This window comes from Silene latifolia, chromosome Y, assembly GCF_048544455.1.
Source record: "Silene latifolia isolate original U9 population chromosome Y, ASM4854445v1, whole genome shotgun sequence".
Classification (NCBI taxonomy): Eukaryota; Viridiplantae; Streptophyta; class Magnoliopsida; order Caryophyllales; family Caryophyllaceae; genus Silene; species Silene latifolia.
Window position 1 is genome coordinate 274,434,373 of NC_133538.1, and position 21,017 is coordinate 274,455,389.

General features: G+C 37.7%; 1 pseudogene; it reads right to left on the bottom strand.

Annotated features, from left to right (window-relative positions):
- Positions 1 to 9,711: 9,711 nt before the first annotated feature.
- Positions 9,712 to 17,063, bottom strand: LOC141630699 (spermine synthase-like; annotated as a pseudogene).
- Positions 17,064 to 21,017: the final 3,954 nt, after the last annotated feature.

A 21,017-nucleotide genomic window follows, 5' to 3' on the forward strand; every position in this document is an offset into this window, starting at 1 on the left:
CTCTATTCATATGATAAGTAGTACAGTCAGTTACACTATTCTATGGTTTGAGTCGTGGTGTTTGTTCGTGTATTGTTGGTGCTGTCATTTATACTGTGTACTTGTTATTTGGTTGGTTGTATAGATGTCGATAGTATCAGTTATATACTATCGGAATGAACGAACGCTACCATTTGGGGATTCTTATGGTCTATGGTCGGGGGGGTAGCAGAGGCAGTTTGTTATACGCTCTGTTCCCCGAGTGTCGTTCGGTGTAGTAGAGGTTGTTCGTTATACGCTCTGTGTTTCACCGAGAGGTCTGGCCAGGTCTTAGGCATGTAGTCAGTGGTTATACGCTACACATAGTGTGGATGCTGTTCGTTATAAGGTCCACATTTGATGCAGTTCGTTATACGGTCTATACCGATTATAGAGGTAGTTCGTTATACGCTCCATATCTAGAGGCAGTCCGTTATACGCTTTAGTGGTTAGAGGCAGTTCGTTATACACTCTAACGACGTTCATTCTATACACTGTGTTTGTAGCTAGGGGCAGTTCGTTATACGCTCTAGTGGTTGGAGGCAGTTCGTTATATGCTCCATTAGTCAGATGTTGTTTGTTATACGCTCTGAGGGTTGTTTGGTTTGGTTGTGGTTACATCGAGTTTGATTATCCTAAGTTTATACATGATGTCGTAACATGGGTTGTTGTCATGTGTCGTCTCATGTGGTTTAATTTGGAGTTATTAATTAGGTGGTTGTTCTAATATATCATGGTTTGATGGTAATTTGGTGTTGAGTCTTCATGAGTATAGATGGTCTCACGTGTTTACTAGTTTTGCATTTCAATTGTTATTGATTGTTGGTTATATTCAATCGTTGTAAACATGACTGGGAAAGCATTTAGTTACGCCTGACTGATTGTCGACCCCCTATTCTCAGGTTGTTCAGATTGTTGCTGACTGGTTGATGCTTGCCGGGGGAATGTGCGAGGCGAGTTTAATAATAAAAAAGGAGTTTGCTTTATGTTTTAAGAACTTTTGAATAATGTATTAGTTGGTTTTGGATTTAGTAGCGAACTGGATTGGTCAGGTGTTTCCGCCACCTTGACCCTTTTATCATTGTTATACTCTGATAATTCTTTTTAATATACGTTTTTTCCTTTGTTTTATAATCCGGGTTGTTAAAGGATTAGTAGCCAGAGTTCTTAAGATGTAATTGTAAGTTAGGATCGATAGATGTTGAGCTGAGATGAGTTAGATGTTTTGGGTGGTTGTCTAGTGATTTGGAGAATGTCACCATCTATGCTTTAGGTTTCGAGAGTATAACAAGACCTCTTTGGGATGATAGAATGTGCAAAAGAACTTTTGAATTTGGATTTTGATTGAGGGTTATACCATTTTGAGAAACTCATAGTTGACACTAGTTGGATATGAGTATAGCTTTGTTAGGAGCTTTGACCTTGATCTCGTGGAGGTTGTCTGTAGATGTTTGGGCATTTGGAGTGGTGAAATCACACTTATAGTGAAGCACCTTGTTTCATGGAATAGCTTAGGATGAAGTAATATAAGGGTTTTTAGGAAATCCTTGGAAGTAATGTGGTTGTGAGATTGATTTTTATTAGGAAGTTTTGGAAACCGTTTGGGATGATGTAGTGTTAGAGATTTGAGTACCTGGCGTCTCCTTTGCTGTCTAATTTCCCTTCTTCTTTGACCATAAGGGTTACCGTTCATACCTCTCTTCCACGCTTCATCATGCTCCTCCTTTAAATTTGATGCTGGTAACCTATAAAACTCTATCTTTGACATCCTTGTTGAATTGAATTCAGTTCTTACCCCTAGGAAGTTGATCATAGTTTTTTTGTTAGTTAAGTTTGGACTCTCTTAGCGTACTTTGTATTTATGTTGTCTAAATTGTTTTTCATTTCGTACAATTTCTAAGCATTTCAAGCTACCATTTTTGGTTCGTTGTTAAAAATTTTTGTTACTTCTACAAAACTTTACCTATTTTAAAGTTTGAAAATGAAAATTTGATTTAGTTCCCTATTTGTTCTTTGAGTATAGACTCCCTTACCATTATTTTTTAATTACAAAACCCGAGATTACTTTTAATTTTGTTCAATTACTAACTAACTTTGATTTGATTATGATTCTTTGTCAAAGTTTAATGTTATACTTTCAAGAATTTGACTCCTTTTTGAGTTTAACAGTGAATCTTTTCATTTTCATTTGACTTTTACAAAAGAAAATTTTAGTGGATTACCTTTTTCTTTTGGTTTTAACGTTGATAGGATGTCATACTCGTTATTAGAGACGTTTAATAACTTGTTCTACGCTTATCGGCGAATGATTTTTATTTTAAATTGGTGTTTGACTCGGATGGTTAGAGCTCTTGTGTGCACGACAAGAGCAATTTCGTTCCATGAAGGAGGCTTATCCTTTTGAAAACTCTTCATAAATGTTTTTGGAAGTATTTTGATTTTTGATTTATGCAAATGATTTTGGTATTTGACCTTATCTTTGATTTGGAATGTTGATGTTCTTAAATGCGCAACGAGAGCACTTCCGTTCCTTTGACGAGAATCTGGTTCTGTTGGAAAATTCTACTTGAAACTTTTGAAAGAATTTTAATTCTTACAATAAGTAACCTTTTAATGTTTTGGTTACCAATTTCAAAAGTCCAGTTTTATTTTTATAACCTTTCATTTCTACTTTCAAGTTTAGAAGACGAAACTTTTTAAAAGGTGGGGTGATTGTAACACCCGCGAATTTCTCATTTTGACATTTATAAATTATTTAACCGTTAAATTACTTTATTTTATATTTTAAATTATTTAATTTAATTAATCTCGTTTTAAACATAATTTTTATAAAGGTTGCATTTTTATAAGCTTGTTTATAAAAGAATATATATATTTTAGTCGGATAATAATAGTAACGGTAATAAACATAATAATAATTCCCGTCTTAAATTATAGTTGGTTTAAGACGAATTTCCGTCTAGCTAAAGACCGTCACATTTCACTTCTGAATAAGTTAAACCCGAACAATCACAAGTCGACAACTCGTATCTACCCTTTTCAACTCATTTATATTATTATTATTATTATTATTATTATTATTATTATTATTATTATTATTATTATTATTATTATTATTATTATTATTATTATTATTATTATTATTATTATTATTATTATTATTATTATTATTATTATTATTATTATTATTATTATTATTATTATTATTATTATTATTATTATTATTATTATTATTATTATTATTATTATTATTATTATTATTATTATTTAATTCTTTTGACTCCCACCCCACTTGTAACCTGCGGACCATTCCAACCCCTTTTATCCTCTTCCTTTTTTTCGAAAAAGCGGATAAACAAGAAGCAACAAACTAGATCAAACAATGCCATTATTGGCCGAGCTACAAACCGAGATTTCATCGCCATTTTTCAACCGTTCCTCTTAATTTCTGCACCATTCTTCTCCTTACTTCCTCTTTCAACTTGCTAGGTAAGAAAGCTTCTCTTTTGATTGAGTTTTCGAAAATGTCGTCTTAAAGACAACTTAGTTTTGGCCTTAAACAACTCGTTTTCCCCCTTCTAGTTGAAGATTTGAAGACCCGGAGGAAGACTCGTACTCTTTAGACGTTTTCCTCGGAGATTTGAAGGGCAAAAAGGTAACGGTGATAGGTTACTCGACAAATGTCGAAATTTCCGTCTTACATTTCGTTTTCATGTCCTTGTTTGATAAAGTTCGGTTCTTTATACTTTTCCTCATTTTTATGCTCAATTTATCGCCTCAATTCGTCTCTATACTAGGATTCGCTTGTGGTATTCACGGACTAAATTGTGTTAGATTTCCGTCTCAGAATGCCTTTTGAAGCAGACTGTTTTATCTGGGTTTTTCGGACATGGTTAAGATGAGTTTAGTGGGTGTTATTCATATTTTGGTTGTGTCTCATTTCCGTCTCAATTCTGTCTTAATGCCGTCTGAAAACTGAGCCTAAATGGGCTGTCGAATTCGTCTTATATCCATGAAAGGTGCGGTTTTTGGTTTCAGGTTTGGGGACGGGGTGAGCAATTTTCAGACCAGCTTTCATGCTTACTTCCACCCTCTCGTATCGTCTTATGTATGCTCTAGTATTCCCGCTTTGAAAACTCGGTTTTGGACCACGTATGCCTCTGTTTTGGTGACCGTTTCAGGGATCTTTTGGCAACCGTGGTTGGGTTGTGGATGCTATTTTGCATGTCTGGTGTACAGCAGTGGGAGAGGGGTTTTGAGCAGGCTGTTATGGGCTGTTGCGGACTAGTTTGAGGCGGCATATTACTCTGCTTCAGACCGGCTTTTGGTGGTTTGTTAGGTGGCAGTTTGGGACTGAGTTGGGTCGTAAGGATGAGTGCTTGGGGCGGGTTTATGAGAACTCAAAATGGGGCTGTATTAAGTCGTGATGGTGACTGGGCTGTTTACATGGGTTGCCATCGGGCCACTTGGAGTATGGCTTGTCAGATTATGCTGGTTTATGCCATTAGATATTGGGCTAGTTTATAAGATGGTGTGGTCTCATGAAGGTTTCGTTTGCGGTTATTTAAATTTTATCTCACGTTTTATATGATGGAAGTCGTTAAATATCGTTCATTTATATATTTTCCTCACATGATTTATAATTGCGGAATGCATTATTTAATTATCCCACTTATATACGAAATGTCGTGTTTTCATTTTAATATGAGACCAATTTAATTATTCATACCTTGTGAGTAGTAAATGGTTTATCTTACATTTGAGTCATTTATAATTGAATGCTTATTTTGTTTATTATAAATGGTTCATTTCTGTTTGTTTACATTTTTATTCAAGTGACAAACATTGAAGAAATGGGTTACTTATTCATATTCATGAATATAATTTGGCATGAAATGTTTTACTTGGATTATCATCGCCTCATTACATTATTAGTCTCTTTCCAAGTTGATTCGTATCGCTTGGTTGAGTCGTATTCTTATGATAATGCCTTTATGCTATACCTTTTTGCTTGACTTGTCTTTACGCCTCTTTCGGACTGTCCTGCCGATCGTGGGTTTAGCTCATATCTTCCGCCTCTTTTGGACTGTCCTGCTGATTGTGGGTTCTCTATTTCCGATCTGTCTTCGAGTCTTGGATGCGGACCGTTCTGCCGCATGTCAAATCGGGACTTGTACTGTCCCGAGAGTCTGGCCAGATTTAGAGTAGGACTGAGTCTTGGGAGTATCATTGTCGTCCTACCAGGGGAATTATATATATATATATATATATATATATATATATATAGAGAGAGAGAGAGAGAGAGAGAGAGAGAGAAGAGATCAACTAAGGCCATGTATATATATTGAGTCCATAAGTTCTATTAAGGGCCATTGAATGGTGAAAATGGATGGTCAAGATAAACCCCAAAAAAGTGTGTTTAATAGTTAATCTCACCATCTCTCTCCTCCTTCACTAATCCACTCTAATTAATCATTAATTTACTATATATTTGTTTTCCACTCATCCATTTCTCTTTCATCTTACACATTTCACTTCTCTCTTCTCTCAAACTATCAAAAAAAAAACCCCAAATAAATAAAAAAAAACCCAAAAAATCCAAATAAATAAAAAACCCAAAAATCCAAATAAATAAAAAAACCAAAACACTCAAAAAAATCAAAAACCCAAAAAATCAAAAATCCAAACAAATAATAAAGTTCTCTTCCTCTACACCACGACCCACCGCCACGACCCACCGTCTCACAACCACCGCCGCCAGAACGGTTTTTTTTTTTTTTTTTTGGGTGTTATTTTTTATGTTTTGAGTTGTTTTTTTCATTCGTTATTTTTGTTGTCTTTTATTTTGTTTATTCTTGTCTTTTTATCTATTTTCTCATTTCTCGCTTTTTTTACATTTTTTTTCTTAAGATTTTGGGTAAAATAAATCTCATATAATAAGTTAATTTTAATATTTTGAAAAAATAACTTTATTATCTCGTTTTGTGGTGGTAGTTTGGTGGATTAAAGTTATACAAAAAATGGACTAAAGTTATACAAAAATGGACTAAAGTTATACAAAAATCGACTAAAGCTATACAAATATGGACTAAAGTTATACAAATATGGACTAAAGTTATACAAAAATGGACTAAAGTTATACAAAAATGGACTAAAGTTATACAAATATGGACTAAACGTATAACTCCACTCAGTAAATGTATAACTTATACTCAGTAAATGTATAACACTAGTAACGATATGAGTAACTTCTACTCAATGAATGTATAACTCCAGTAGGAATGTGTGTAATTTCAATGAAAGTATAATTTTTGTTTTTTCATTTCTCTTTGTTGACAAATAAAAAAAATATAAGTATATCAACAAAAAATAACAAATAAAAACCAACACTATAAATTTGAATTTACATAAGTACTGTTTGTACAACTTCAGTCATTTTTTGTATAACTTTAGTCCATATTTGTATAACTTTAGTCAATTTTTGTATAACTTTAGTTCATTTTTGTATAATTTTAGTCCATATTTGTATAACTTTAGTCAATTTTTGTATAACTTTAGTTCATTTTTGTATAACTTTAGTCCATTTTTGTATAACTTTAGTCAATTTTTGTATAACTTTAGTTCATTTTTGTATAACTTTAGTCCATATTTGTATAACTTTAGTCAATTTTTGTATAACTTTAGTTCATTTTTGTATAACTTTAGTCCATATTTGTATAACTTTAGTCAATTTTTGTATAACTTTAGTTCATTTTTGTATAACTTTAGTCCATATTTGTATAACTTTAGTCAATTTTTGTATAACTTTAGTTCATTTTTGTATAACTTTAGTCCATTTTTGTATAACTTTAGTCCATTTTTTGTATAACTTTAGTCTTTCATAAGTATATATAACTTTAGTCTATATTTGTATAACTTTAGTCCAAAATTGTGTAACTTTACTACAAAATCGCATAACTTTAGTCCAAAATCGTATAACTTTAGTCCAATATATAACCGAAATCCTAAAACCATCTATACTAACTTTAAACCAACAAAAAAAAACCATTATCTAAATATCAAAATGTAATATAAGACATAATTGAAATAAAAAAATATAAAATAAGTAAATAACAACATAATAAGTAAATAACAACACACAACAAAATAGTATAAATTGTATAACTTTAATTTTTGAAGAATATAACTTTAGTCAGAAATAGTATAACTTTAATGTTTTAAGGGTATAACTTTAGTCGTAAATAGTATAACTTTAGTTGTATTTACATATAGTTTTGAAAATTCAAAATAAAAAAAGTTATGAAAGTTGAGAAGAAGAAAACTAGATATGAAAACTAATAATAAAAAAAAAACAAATAACAATAACAAAAAAAAACCCATAATAACAAAAACAAAAAAACCCATAATAACAAAAACCCGTTAATCTATCAAAAAAACCCGTAAATATAAACAAAAAACCAAATAACAATAACAATAACAAAAAAAAACCCTATAAGTAAATCATGATTCATCAAAAAAATTTAACAATGAAATACAATACAATAACAATAATGGAAATAAAAACGTCAGATCTAAACATTTAAATATTTAAATTTGAAAAATTTATATATCGTGTGTATAACTTTAATGCACACAGTGTATAACTTTAATAGACAAGATGTGTAACTTTAGTCCAAAATTTGTGTAACTTTCACCTCAAAAAACAAAAATTTGTGTAACTTCAATTTATACAATGTATAACTTTAGAGGTTAATAGTATGAATGACCCATGACAATAACAAATTATATACATAAATAAAAAAATTAAATCTGAAAAAAAAAATCAAATAACAATAACAACCAAATAACAAAAACCGAAAAACAATAGCAAAACCAAATACGTAATAATAACAACCAAATAACAAAATAAAAAAAAAAAAAAAAAACAAACAAAGATCTAGGAGGCTGAATACAAAACACACGAAAAGGGAGGCATGCATCAAATCTAAAAATTTGAAAATTTGTTTTTAAAAAAAAGGAAAAAGGAGAAAGGAAGAGGAAGAGGGGACATTCATTGAACACCAACGACAACGACATCGACAACACAACCACCAACGACAACGACAACGACAACACCAACGACATCAACAAATAAAAACACTCGAAAAACAAATCAAAACCCGAAAACAATCCCGTCTTTTTTTCAGATCTGAAAAAAATGGTGAAGCAGCAGGGGTTGTGGGTTAATGTCGGTGTTGTTGTTGGTTGTTGTTGATGCTACTGTTGTTGGCGGGTTGTTGTTGTTGTTGGTTGTTGTTGCTGATGTCGGTGGTGTTGGCGGGTTTTGGGTCGAGTGTGGTGTGTGGTGGGGTGGTGGTGGGCAGCAGGTGGGTCGGGTGTGGTGTTTGGAGGAGGGGTTGTTTTGGGTTTTTTTTTGTTTTTTAGTTTGTTTTTTTTTTGTATTAGTTTGGTTTTTTTTTTGTTTTTTGTTTAGTGAGGGTGGGAGGAAAATGAGAGAGAAAGAGTGAATGGGAGAAGTGGGAGAGGATGAGTGAATGAGGAAATGAGTTGGGAGATTAGAATGGGGAAGGAGTTATACAGATTAGGAGGAGTTATACAGGATTAAGGAGGGAGATTAGGGAGGTTCATTTGTGACCCTTGAATGAGATGTAATCTCACCCTTCCATTCCTTCCATCCTAAGGTCCTTATAAGGACTTAGGGACTCATAAGATGTAAGGGCCTTATGAGAACCCTTCAATATATATATATATATATATATATATATATATATATATATATATGAGTAGTAAAGGTCTTGCTTGGGTATAGATATTGGTATTTGTCTTTCAAGGCAAGAGTATGCCTTGTGTTGTTTGTCTTGGTCCTATCGGATACTAGGGGTGAGCTATAAGCCCTCTAGTTGCGATATGATCGTCGGGATTGATGTTCCAATCCGTTCTTATGGTGAGATGGAAGCCATAAGTATGAATGTGACATTAGTAGCCACGTCCCGTGTAATGTTTGCTAAGTGGTTTTCCAAATAATGTCTACGGTTTTTATTCTTGTAATTTGCATTGGTTGATCCCTTACTTAACTGCTTCACATGATTCATATTATAATCTCCTATCTATGTTGTATTTCCTTAAAATGCGTGATTTTGCATAAATGACCGTATTCTTGTCTTTCATATTATTTAATTGTCTCACGTGAATAGTTGAATCTTTACTATGCTATTGTTGGTCTATCTTGTTCCATCTCATTTATTTAATTGCCATGTTTACATATAAACTTGATATTCTTATATTTTTCAAGTATCTTATATGACTTACCCTTTTTAGTTCCTTGTTATGTTCATTTTGACAATTTGTGGCTGGGAGAACCCTAAGGCCTGAGTTACTCCCCACTGACTGTGGCGTTCATGTTTACATGAATGACAGGTATTAGTTGGTGCATCTATGGGGTGAAGACATGTGTGAGCTAGCGAGCACTTTGGCCTAGTAGTCGGTTTATTAGGATTACTTAGACTCACCTTTTATTGTATTGTCATTCGAGGGATATATTTTCCCTCACCTTTGACTATCACGTTTGTATAATTTAATCTTTATTTCCGCATTCTTTATTTAGGTTTCAGATTTTTACGAACCCACGCTTTAAATTTTAAAAGTTGCAAAAATTTCCTAAAATTCCGCATTTTATTAGTTATATTTTTCGCCTTATCGCGGGGGTTTACAACATGATCTACAAGTAACAAGATCAAAAGAATCAACACTAATGGCATCATATTTTCCTTCTGGTGCATTCTTCATAAATTCAACAGCATCACCAATGTGAAGTTTGACACGGGGATCACTGAACCTGACATATAACTCAGGGAACAATTTCTTAGACACCATTTCATCTATCTCACAAATATCTATATGCTCCAATGAGGCATGACGAGATACATCTCGGAGAACTCCCCCGTCACCACCACCTACTACAAGAGCATTTTAGGGGATTCAATCGAACAAAAGTGAAGATGAGCTATCATCTCCTGGTATGCACATTCATCCCTCTCTATCAATTGAAGAATGCCATCAAGAACGAGCCCCTTTCAATAGCTTGATGACTCAAAGACAAGAACCTCCTGGTTTTTTGAACTCTCCTTAATCAAAATTTTCTCGACTTTGATCGAGCGTGCTTCTCCCGGCTACATTAGATTATTGTAATAAAGTGGTCTCTCAGCTTTATCAGACAATGTCTTGCTAGTTGAAAACCTCCTTGAAACAACAGTTGAATGGCATTTGTGTTATTCGAAAGATGCAGAAACAGAAGGAGAATAGAAATACCAGTTGAAGACGAATTATAAGCGATCAGAAAAAATAAACCCCGTAAGTAGTGTCGTGGTAAGAAGCCACTGCCTTGAAAACTATTTCTCCGGTATGACCGTGGTGGCGATCAGCTAGTGCCGGTAGTTCCCCAAGGATCACACTACAACCTCCTCGCTGTCACGCCCACTCGTGACAGAGAGACTTGGAACGATGATAAACAGTTACCCAGAAAATTATAGAACAGAAGGAATAAGAGGGGAGAAGAGAGTTGTGTATATTGAATGAATAAATGACTGAAGAGGAGGTCTTTTTATAGCAGTATAGGGCAGTTAGCTTCAGCAAAAAACGTGGCCCTATACACCAGCAAACATACCTGTTCTTCAGGAGCATTACTCTCCACTCAACAGTCAGAATTGACTGAGTCAGTTTTGTAAAAACAGAATATACACTTAACTCAGACCCGGTCCAAAAAGATAGGCACAGCCCGCCGTAGGCGATTGCCAAATCCCGAATCCCGAATCCCAAATCACGAATCACGAATCCGGATCCGGGCCGGGCCGGGCTCGGGCACGGCGCGCGCGCGCGTGTGCGAGCTGAATTAAGCACCCCGCAAGGCTTCCACAAAAGCCTCCCTTGACCCACTAGTGATAGTGTAAGGTAAGAGGACATATATAAACACATGAAACTCTCTTTTCCTCACCAATGTGGGACAATTGGAAAAAAGAGAGAAGCCTTACAAAGCCCCTATTTCCAACAATCCCCCACTAGGGGCGCTAGAGACAAGAAGAAAAGAATTCTGGGTAAAGGAAGGATTGGATACTTAGGTATCAATATCTTTCGATTTGAATTGACACTTTAGTGCAATGAGGAAACAACTTACTTATAGGGAGAGAATATCTTGCGCGATTTGAATTCCTAGCTGAGCTTCGGTCGATACCCCGCACAACACATATCATACATTCAGATTAAGATCGTTCCGCGAAAGTGCAACGCGCTCTTTTAGAGCTATGCGTTTACCTCGGTACTAATAGATGTGTTCAGAAGACTTCTCATAGTCTAGTGATCGTTACACCTACGTAGGTGACTCAAGTGCTTCTCAATAGCACTTCTCACATGAGTCATTAAGGACCTAAGTCCAACATGGTGTATGATCCATCAAGTGCGTCTCAAAAGCACCACCATAAGGCTATGAATCATACAACGCCATATGAATAGAAGCTTTAAACCTAGTCAAGTCTCACTCTTGACCTAAGGACTTAAGCCCTATTCCCCTCGATGTATCAATGACTAGTATCCTAGCCAGCCCTTTAGTAAAGGGATCAGCAAGATTGTTTTCGGACTTCACATAGTCCAAAGCAATCACTCCATTGTTTTGGAGTTCTCTAACTGCAGCGTGCCTTATTCGAATGTGTCTCTTTTTCGAATTGTAAACACTATTCTTTGCAACACCAATAGCAGCCTGCGAGTCACAGTGTAGGGAGACCGGTGTTAGCCGTCCGCCCCATCGGTATATCGCCTAAAAGGTTTCTCAACCATTCACCTCTGTCTCCGCCAACTCAAGAGCTATGAACTCAGATTCCATGGTGGAGCGTGCGATACAAGTCTGTTTAGAGGACTTCCACGATATAACACCTCCACCCATGGTAAAGACATAACCACTAGTAGAACAGATCTCATCGTTACCGCAACCTTGATTCGCATCACAATATCCCTCTAACACAACAGAAATTTACTATAATGCAAACATAAGTCTCTGTTCCTTTTAAGTACTTTAGTAAACGACGAAGAGCATTCCGTTGTTCATTACTAGGGTTATGTGTATAACGACTCGATCTACTAACCGCATAAGCAATATCCGGTCGAGTACAGTTCATTAAAAACATCACACTACCTAGGATTTTAGCATACTCTTCTTGGGAAACACTCTTGCCCAAGTTTTTACACAAGTGTACACTAGGATCATAGGGTGTTCTAGCAGGCACATCATCAAAGCAGTTAAACTTTCTCAACACTTTTTCAACATAATGAGATTGACTTAGACAGATTCCATTGGGGTTTCGGATGACCTTAACTCCTAGGATAACATCGCCTTCCCTAAGTCCTTCATCTCAAATTGTGATGACAAAAATCTTTGGTTCTAATTATGACCTCCAAATTATTACCAAGTATTAACATGTCATCAACATATAGGCATATAATTACACAATCAGATTCCATCTTTTTTGAATAAACACATGAATCAGAATTGTTAACCACATAGCCATTACTTATTAAAGTGTTGTTATATTTCTCATACCACTATTTAGGTGCTTGTTTCAGTCCATAAAGTGACTTGTTCAGTTTACACACTTTACTCTCTTGACCCTCAATCACAAAACCTTCAGGTTGAGACATATAGATCTCTTCCCTTAGTTCACCATTCAAAAGGCGTTTTAACATCCATCCGATGTATAACAAGGTTATGAATAACAGCTAAGGCGACAAGAGTCCTAATAGTCGAAATTTTGGTCACAGGAGAGTAAGTATCAAAATAATCAATACCCTTCTTTTGTGCAAAGCCTCTAACTACAAGTCTAGCTTTGAACCTCTCTATTGTACCGACATGTCTCATTTTCTTTTTAAAGATCCATTTACTTGTAATGGGTTTACTACCTTTAGGTAAATCAGTCAACTCCCAAGTCTGATTTGACACAATAGAGTCAAGTTCACTTTTAATAGCATATTTCCAAAAATTAGCATCAATGGATTTCATTGCCTCACTATAGGTTTTTGGGTCATCTTCTATTAAAAAGGCCGAAACAAACTCATCACTAGCACAAACAGTGTATCCTAGTTCAGACAACATAGTTGTATCATAATCATCACCGAAGTTCTTTGGGCATCTAGGTCTTTTACTTCTTCTAGGTTCAACAGAAACATCAATAGAAGTGCTAGTACTAGCATGTGAAGACAAATCAGGAGATGCAACAGATAAACTAGGAGATGGCACAACAGTTTTCTAAAAGGGAAAAACATGCTCAAAAAATTCGGCATCTCTAGCCTTAGATATAGAACGGTCACTCAATGACATAAATCTATAAGTAGAGCTATTTTGAGCATAACCTATAAACACACAATCATAGGTCTTAGGTCCAATGGTAGGTCTCCTAAAATCAGGTAAACCCACTTTAGCTAAACACCCCCATACCCTAAGGAAGCTCAAGTTAGGAGGATAGCCCTTCCAAATCTCGTAGGGTGTCTTGTCAATTTTCTTATGAGGTACACGATTAAGAATGTGACAAGCTGAAAGAATTGCTTCCCCCCACATATCGTCAGATAAGCCAGAACTTAAAAGCATAGCATTCATCATTTCTTTTAAGGTTCTATTTTTACGTTCAGCTACACCATTGGATTGGGGTAAATAAGGTGGACTAGTCTCATGTATTAAACCGTTTGCAGCATAAAAGTCAGCTAGATAACTTGATTTATATTCACCACCTCTATCAGACCTTACCCTTTTAATTTTTCTGTCAAGTTGGTTCTCAACTTCATTCTTAAAGTTTATAAAAGAGTGTTCAGCTTCATCTTTAGTCTTAAGCAAATAGACACGGGTGTAGACACGGGTGTATCTAGAACAGTCATCTATAAACGTAACATAATAATTCTTTCCACCTCTACTTGCAACATTTTTGAAGTCAGCTAGGTCGGTGTGAATTAACTCAAGAAGACTCGTGTTCCTAGTAGTCGCAGGTTTACTAGGTTTCTTTGTAAACTTAGCCTCAACACAGCTAACACATTTAGAGAATTCTTGACTCGTCAAACTCGGAATTAAACTCATAGTTCTAAGTTTTTTAATATAATCCACATTCACATGACCTAACCTACCATGCCAAACATCAATAGACTCAGTGATATAAGCAGAAGAAGATGCAATATTATTAATAGCAGAATCAGAGTTCAATACAAAAAGACTCCCAGAAAGATAACCCTTGCCCACAAATTCCCCATTACGCGACATTACCACCTTGTCAGCCTCAAAAACAAGTTTCAAACCAGCTTTGTTTAATAAGTCACCAGACACAAGGTTTCGACGCAATGAGGGTACAAATAAAACATTACTGAGAGCAAGTGTTTTCCCCGAGGTGAGTTTGAGAAAGATCTTGCCTTTGCCTGTGATCTTTGCAGATGAAGAATTACCCATGTAGACGCATTCCCATCAAGAACTTCCTCGAACTCAAAGAAATAAACCCCTATCAAGACAGAGGTGTCTCGATGCTCCAAAGATTCAAGACCCATTCAAGAACATTACCCACCGATTAGCTTCCACAACCACTTTTGCAATAACATCATCGATCAAAGAACATTGGCCTCAGCAGATTTCTTCTCAGAACATTGGTAGGCTTTGTGCCCAGGTTTTCCACAAACATAGCAGACAATAGGACCCTTAGTAGCTTTCTGAATCTTAGGAACCGGTTTGGTATGCTTCCCTGGACCATTCTTCTTTGCAGGACCCTGGTTCTTACCCTGACCAACCTTGGCCTTACCCTTACCCTTATATTTCTCAGTATAAGACAGACCACCAGAGTCAACCAGATTAGCTTTTACAGCAGCAACAGCAGGAACAGTCACAGATTGACTAGCAGGAAGGTCTTTAAGGCGATTAGCCTCCTCGGTCCTCATATGTCTTTAAGTTCCTTAAGGGACAGGTCTTTCTTTTTATGCTTAAGTTGGTTTCGGTAATCAGACCAGGAGGGAGGGAATTTCTCTAGCAGAACATTAGCTACAAAGATATCATCAAGTTTCATGCCCTCATTCACAACATCAGCACATAAGTTTTCATAGACATGGACTTGATCCATGATAGGTTTCCCATCAGCCATTTGAAATCCCAACCATTTTCCCACAACATATTTCTTTTTCCCCGCATCATCAGCCTCGTACTTGGTTTCTAAAGCCTCCCAAATAAACTTAGCCGATTTATTCACAGCAAATAAATCGAACAAGGTGTTTGTCATATTATTCAGAATGTGACACCTAGCAGTTTTGTTGTCCTTTACAAATTTTGCAATATCCTCTTCATTGGACTTAACATCTTTAGAGGGAGGAGGGGTTTTCTCAGCATCAGTAGGGGTGATAGGCTTAGGCGGGTAACTAAATAAAACGTAATCAATTTCTAACTGCTCAAAATACATCAATAATTTCTAAAACGCTTATAATTGTGACCATCCAACGACTCTAGTTTCGACATATCAGGAACAATTTTCGAGATAACAGACATGTTGCAGCAACAAATAGTTTTCAAATTGTTATTCGAAAGATGCAAAAACAGAAGGAGAATAAAAATACCAGTTGAAGACGAATTATAAGCGATCAGAAAAAAATAAACCCCGTAAGTAGTGTCGTGGTAAGAAGCCACTGCCTTGAAAACTATTTCTCCAGTACGACCGTGGTGGCGATCAGCTAGTGCCGGTAGTTCCCCAAGGATCACACTACATCCTCCTCGCTGTCACGCCCACTCGCGACAGAGAGACTTGGAACGATGATAAACAGTTACCCAGAAAATTATAGAACAGAAGGAATAAGAGGGGAGAAGAGAGTTGTGTATATTGAATGAATAAATGACTGAAGAGGAGGTCTTTTTATAGCAGTATAGGGCAGTTAGCTTCAGCAAAAAACGTGGCCCTATACACAGCAAAAAAGACTGTTCTTGAGCATTACTCTCCAATCAATGGGAATGATCGAGTCTGCATTTTATAAAAACAGAATATACACTCAACTCAGACCCGGTCCAAAAAGATAGGCACAGCCCGCCGCAGGCGATTGCCAAATCCCGAATCCCGAATCCCGAATCCCGAATCCCGAATCCCGAATCACGAATCACGAATCCGGAATCCGGATCCGGGCCGGGCCGGGCCCGGGCACGGGCACGGCGCGCGCGCGCGTGTGCGAGCTGAATTAAGCACCTCGCAAGGCTTCCACAAAAGCCTCCCTTGACCCACTAGTTATAGTGTAAGGTAAGAGGACATATATAAACACATGAAACTCTCTTTTCCTCACCAATGTGGGACAATTGGAAAAAAGAGAGAAGCCTTACAAAGCCCCTATTTCCAACAATTTGGCATCAGATTCAGGGGGGCTGCTCTGGCCTAGAGACATCAAGGTGGGATTGGCTTCTCCACACCATTACTGATGTCACTCACCTTCTCATCCATACTTTCCTGTTTATTTATACCTCTTCCGACGTCTCCCTCCGGAAATTAAAAGCTCCTTAACCTTTGTCTCCAGTCTCTATACTAAGTTTAATTATGCGGTATTATGAGTGTTTGTCTTTCCAAATTATTTGAAATAAAAGCGGAGAAGTGTGTGATTTCGGAAGAAAAATTGAACAAAGAAAATACGTGTAATTTAAGTGAGGCTCTCTTGTGAGAGTTTACCCAATAAATTAAAATTAACCTCTTGTCGCCGGTTATGTAACACCCCCATATATCATGGTGCCTTACCAAGGACCGCCCTAGCATATAAAGGTGCTACCATCTCGGTTGCCCAAGGTAAGTAGATCAAATTAACAATAACAGAACATTTGTTAACTGATTCTTACAACTTAAACTAACGTGACAAGGATTACAACATTAACAACTGAAAGAACCACTAAGCAAGAGTGACAACGGCAACTTGCTTGACAGCGTGATGACTTGATTCCCTCTCATGTCCCGCAAGCAACATATCAACCAACACCCGCTAAAATAACTGCTCACCATCCCCGAATGGATCGCCATAGTTTTAGAAAACATAAACGGGGTCTCATTGAATAATCAAGATAATAAATCACAAAGACAACCAATACAATTCAATCCAATCATAGAATCATCCTCCAAACACCATCAGTAACCAGTAACCGACTACACACTCAAGTGTGTAGCCCTGCCAGATTACCCATCGCAGCAGGTAATCCTCACCGCCAGTGGGGGACCGCAGCCTTGCCCACCTAAGCCCCGCTCATCGCAACAAGCAATAACCTATGTCCATTAATGTGCACATCTCCTTGTGATGGGAACCACAAGGGGCGAATCAAGGGCGTGAAGCCATTCCTGATGATGACTTCACACAGCCGAGGACGCACCTCGCAAACCACAAACAACAAAACAACCAAGCCAATTCATCCAATATATAACAATCACAATAATCATATTAATCATGCCAATAAACCAACCATCATCATCTTATATTCAATTAAGCAGACAACTAAGTAGGGAAAACCCTACCTTTTCGCTATTCCATAAAACTGCGTCCATCATACAAGCCAACCACGACTCCACGACGAACCCTACAAGTAACACCCAGATCCAATCACTAAACTATTCAAGATCCACTGAAAGACAGCCACAAATCACAAACTCACCTTGAGGCGTAGACCGATGCCGACGACGGTGATAACTTGACTCGGTTACTCCATGCCTAGACCGTCACCCTTCCCAAATTAATGTTCAAGGACATTCTAGAAGCAATAGGGTGAGATGAGAGGATTGGGAGGGAGAAAGATTAGGTTTAGAAAGAGAAAGGAACCGTAAAAAATGAATTGGGTTTATGATTCCACGTTTTATAATTACACGCGGATTGACGAAGTACTCGGTCGAGTATGGGTTTACTCGGCTGATTACGCCACACTCGGTCGAGTATCTTAGCTACTCGGTTGAGTGGCCCTAGCTAGGTCGAGTAACAAGTTACGTTGGCCAATTATCTTCTCCCGTATCCCTTGCTAAGGCTATCCTTTTAGTCAATAGGTCGGTCAACGGGTCTCTAATAAGGGCGGGTTTACAGTCTTCTCACCTTAAAAAGGAACTTCGTCCCCGAAGTTTGTTCCCCACTTCCCAAAACAACACAACAGCGCAACTCAAGGGGTCATCTAGTACTTGTGCGACAAGGGAAAACCACGTAACTTAGGCAGTACTGAATAACGCCAACGTATACACGACAGAGTTATTTCCACTACCTGACATGATTTTGACGACCATGAAGTCACTATACTATCGCTATATGAAAACCGTCAAACTATTTAGAAAACAAAGCTGATGTTGTAAATTAGCTTTAGTTATGAAGCGATGGTTTAAACGCTCAAAAGTAATAATATTAAAGACGTTTTGCTAACTTTGTCATATCTTTTGCCGCGATATTATCTACCCCTCTAAAAAGGAACTTCATCCCCGAAGTTCACCCCAACCATAAAACGAGGTATGCATATATGTAAAGACAACAATTATGGAACATATACTACTTTTCTAACAATTAAAAGCATGTATGGGACATAAATAGGACAACCATGATCATGAAATTTAGATATAAATTAACATGCAATCAACAAGCTAGGAGAGGCGTATGCCACACACGACACCGACAAGTATGATTTGGTTATCACGCTATTATCCACATTAATGCTCATACCACTTCTGTCATAATTTCAAGCCTAACCAATGTACCGTCACCACATAGACCATACTCATACCATACCTAGCCCATACCGACACCAAGATGCTCATGAATATGTATAAAACAAAGGCAAGACAATCTAACTTTATCACACTACAAGATTAAACAGCCACGGGTGCAACGCCAGGTTACTCGGTCAAGTACCGTGGAGTACTCGGTCGAGCACTCAATACTCGGCCGAGTATCAACTGCTCGGTTGGTTTTTCTAAACCAGAATGCTATATTCCACAATTCACACTTATACCATGAAAGAGTTACCTGTAAAACACGTACCATGTCTACTACTAAAGCAAGAATCCCGGTCTTAGCGACCCCAACAATGTGAAAAAAAGAAAACAAGTATTGGCCTTACGGCTGATTACAATTATTCAAAACAAATCAAATGTTAAATGTAAAGAGAAATCCAACCATGTATCCAACAACAAGACCATATAAATCAAAACGGAGCTCAGATATCCACATCCTCATCCATATCCTCACCACCACCTGTGGCAGATGTCCCCGCTCCTTGGAATGCTCCCACTGAGTAGCCTTCACTGCCGGTCCACCTCCCTGCCTCATCCAGATGGACACTGTAGTTAGCTCCCCACGGTCCTACGAGGCAGCCGTACTCGTAGTCCATCGGTGCTCTCCAAGAGTTGGGGTCCACCCCATAACTGTGAAACACCCCGATATCGTTCCCCAGACCCCTCCACCATACCGGCTGTGCTAACTCCGTACCTATATCTTGGTTATAGGCCATCTCATGCATGTTCCGTAATACCAATGTAGTAGAGATCCACTCGTCAGCTCATTGACCTGCATCCTAGGGTCGTGGATCGTAGAGTAGGGCAAGTACTGGGTTGGGTAAAAGATTGAGGTGGTATAGGAAGGCTCAGTCTCGACCTCTCTAGTCGCCCTCCTTCTACGGTGCGCGTGAGGTTGGGGAACGGTCGCCTATTTCCCAGAGGTAGTGATCGGCTCAGGCAAGTATAGAAGGATGGTGCGATCGATCAGATAGTACTGGGGCTAAGGTCGAGGTTCCCCACTACCCAGATCATACTCCTCTAAGTGGTTGACCACCGCTAGGTTCTTAGGGTCAGGAAGTCTCATCCATTTGGTCCTTTTCACCCTCCAAGCTAAAGTCTCGTCCTCTAGCCTCCTAAGCCACTTGATGTGGCACCAGTATTGCTCATCCATAGTGGGAGTAGTCTCAAACAACCCAGTTCCTTACGCCGGCAGGGCCTCAAAGTTAGTCAGTCTCTGAGCTAAGCGGATCACTACTGCCCTACAAGTAAGGTAACGACTCTTGGACCAAGCCATAAGTGCCAAGATGGAGCACACGACCCCGGAAGCACTATAGTAAAAGCGCCTCTCCCGTCGAGGGTTAAGATAGGACACTAGAAGCATCACCTCGTGGGTGTTCAACTTACTCACATCATCCCGACCAAACAGTAAACAATTTATCATTCTCAGAAATATGCAGAGAGACACATGTTGAACATCGTTAATCAACATGGCACTCGAGCTCGGGATGGTTCTGCCGGTAAGATAGGGTAGGTACTAGGGTGCCCCACTGTTAGTCGCAACATCACTCAAGTATCCCTCCTCCTCTGCCTCTAACCCGAGGTGTTCAGCAAACTGGTCAAGGGTAAGTTTATGGTTGGTGTTTAGAAGGCGGAAACTAACGGTTTTCCCACTCACATCATAGTCAAAAGAACTCAAAAACTCCAAGGTAAGAAACGGGTAAGACTTCTTGCGAAGGTGGTATAACCCATCCATCCCAAAAATCTCGAATATATGCGATATATCCGAGTCCACCTCTAAAGTTGCCAAAATCTCAGGGTCCACTCAATGAGTCGGTCTTATGGTCCGACCCATCAAGGCCTCAAAAGTAGCCCATTGTTTAAAATAAACAAAGATTACCGATGGATATTCATCGACCGGAGGAACAAGCGGCTCTTGGCTTGATTGGCCTACCTCCATAGCGGCATTAGCACGAGTCCGCTTCTTGGCATGTGCTTTTGGTTTTGGCATGCTGCAAAAAGTACAAGTTCAACAAGAATTTTCCGGAAATTACACCATGGTAAGGGCGATTTTTCAGCTTATACACCTTTAAGACGGATTTTTCTTTCAAAAGTCATGAAATACCAACTTATTAAAGCATTACCACCAACAATTAACCCTTTAAGAACATCCTAGAAGCAATCAAAGTGACCAAAAATCAAAAAAAATTGGGGCAAAACCCTATAATTTTTTTGACATAA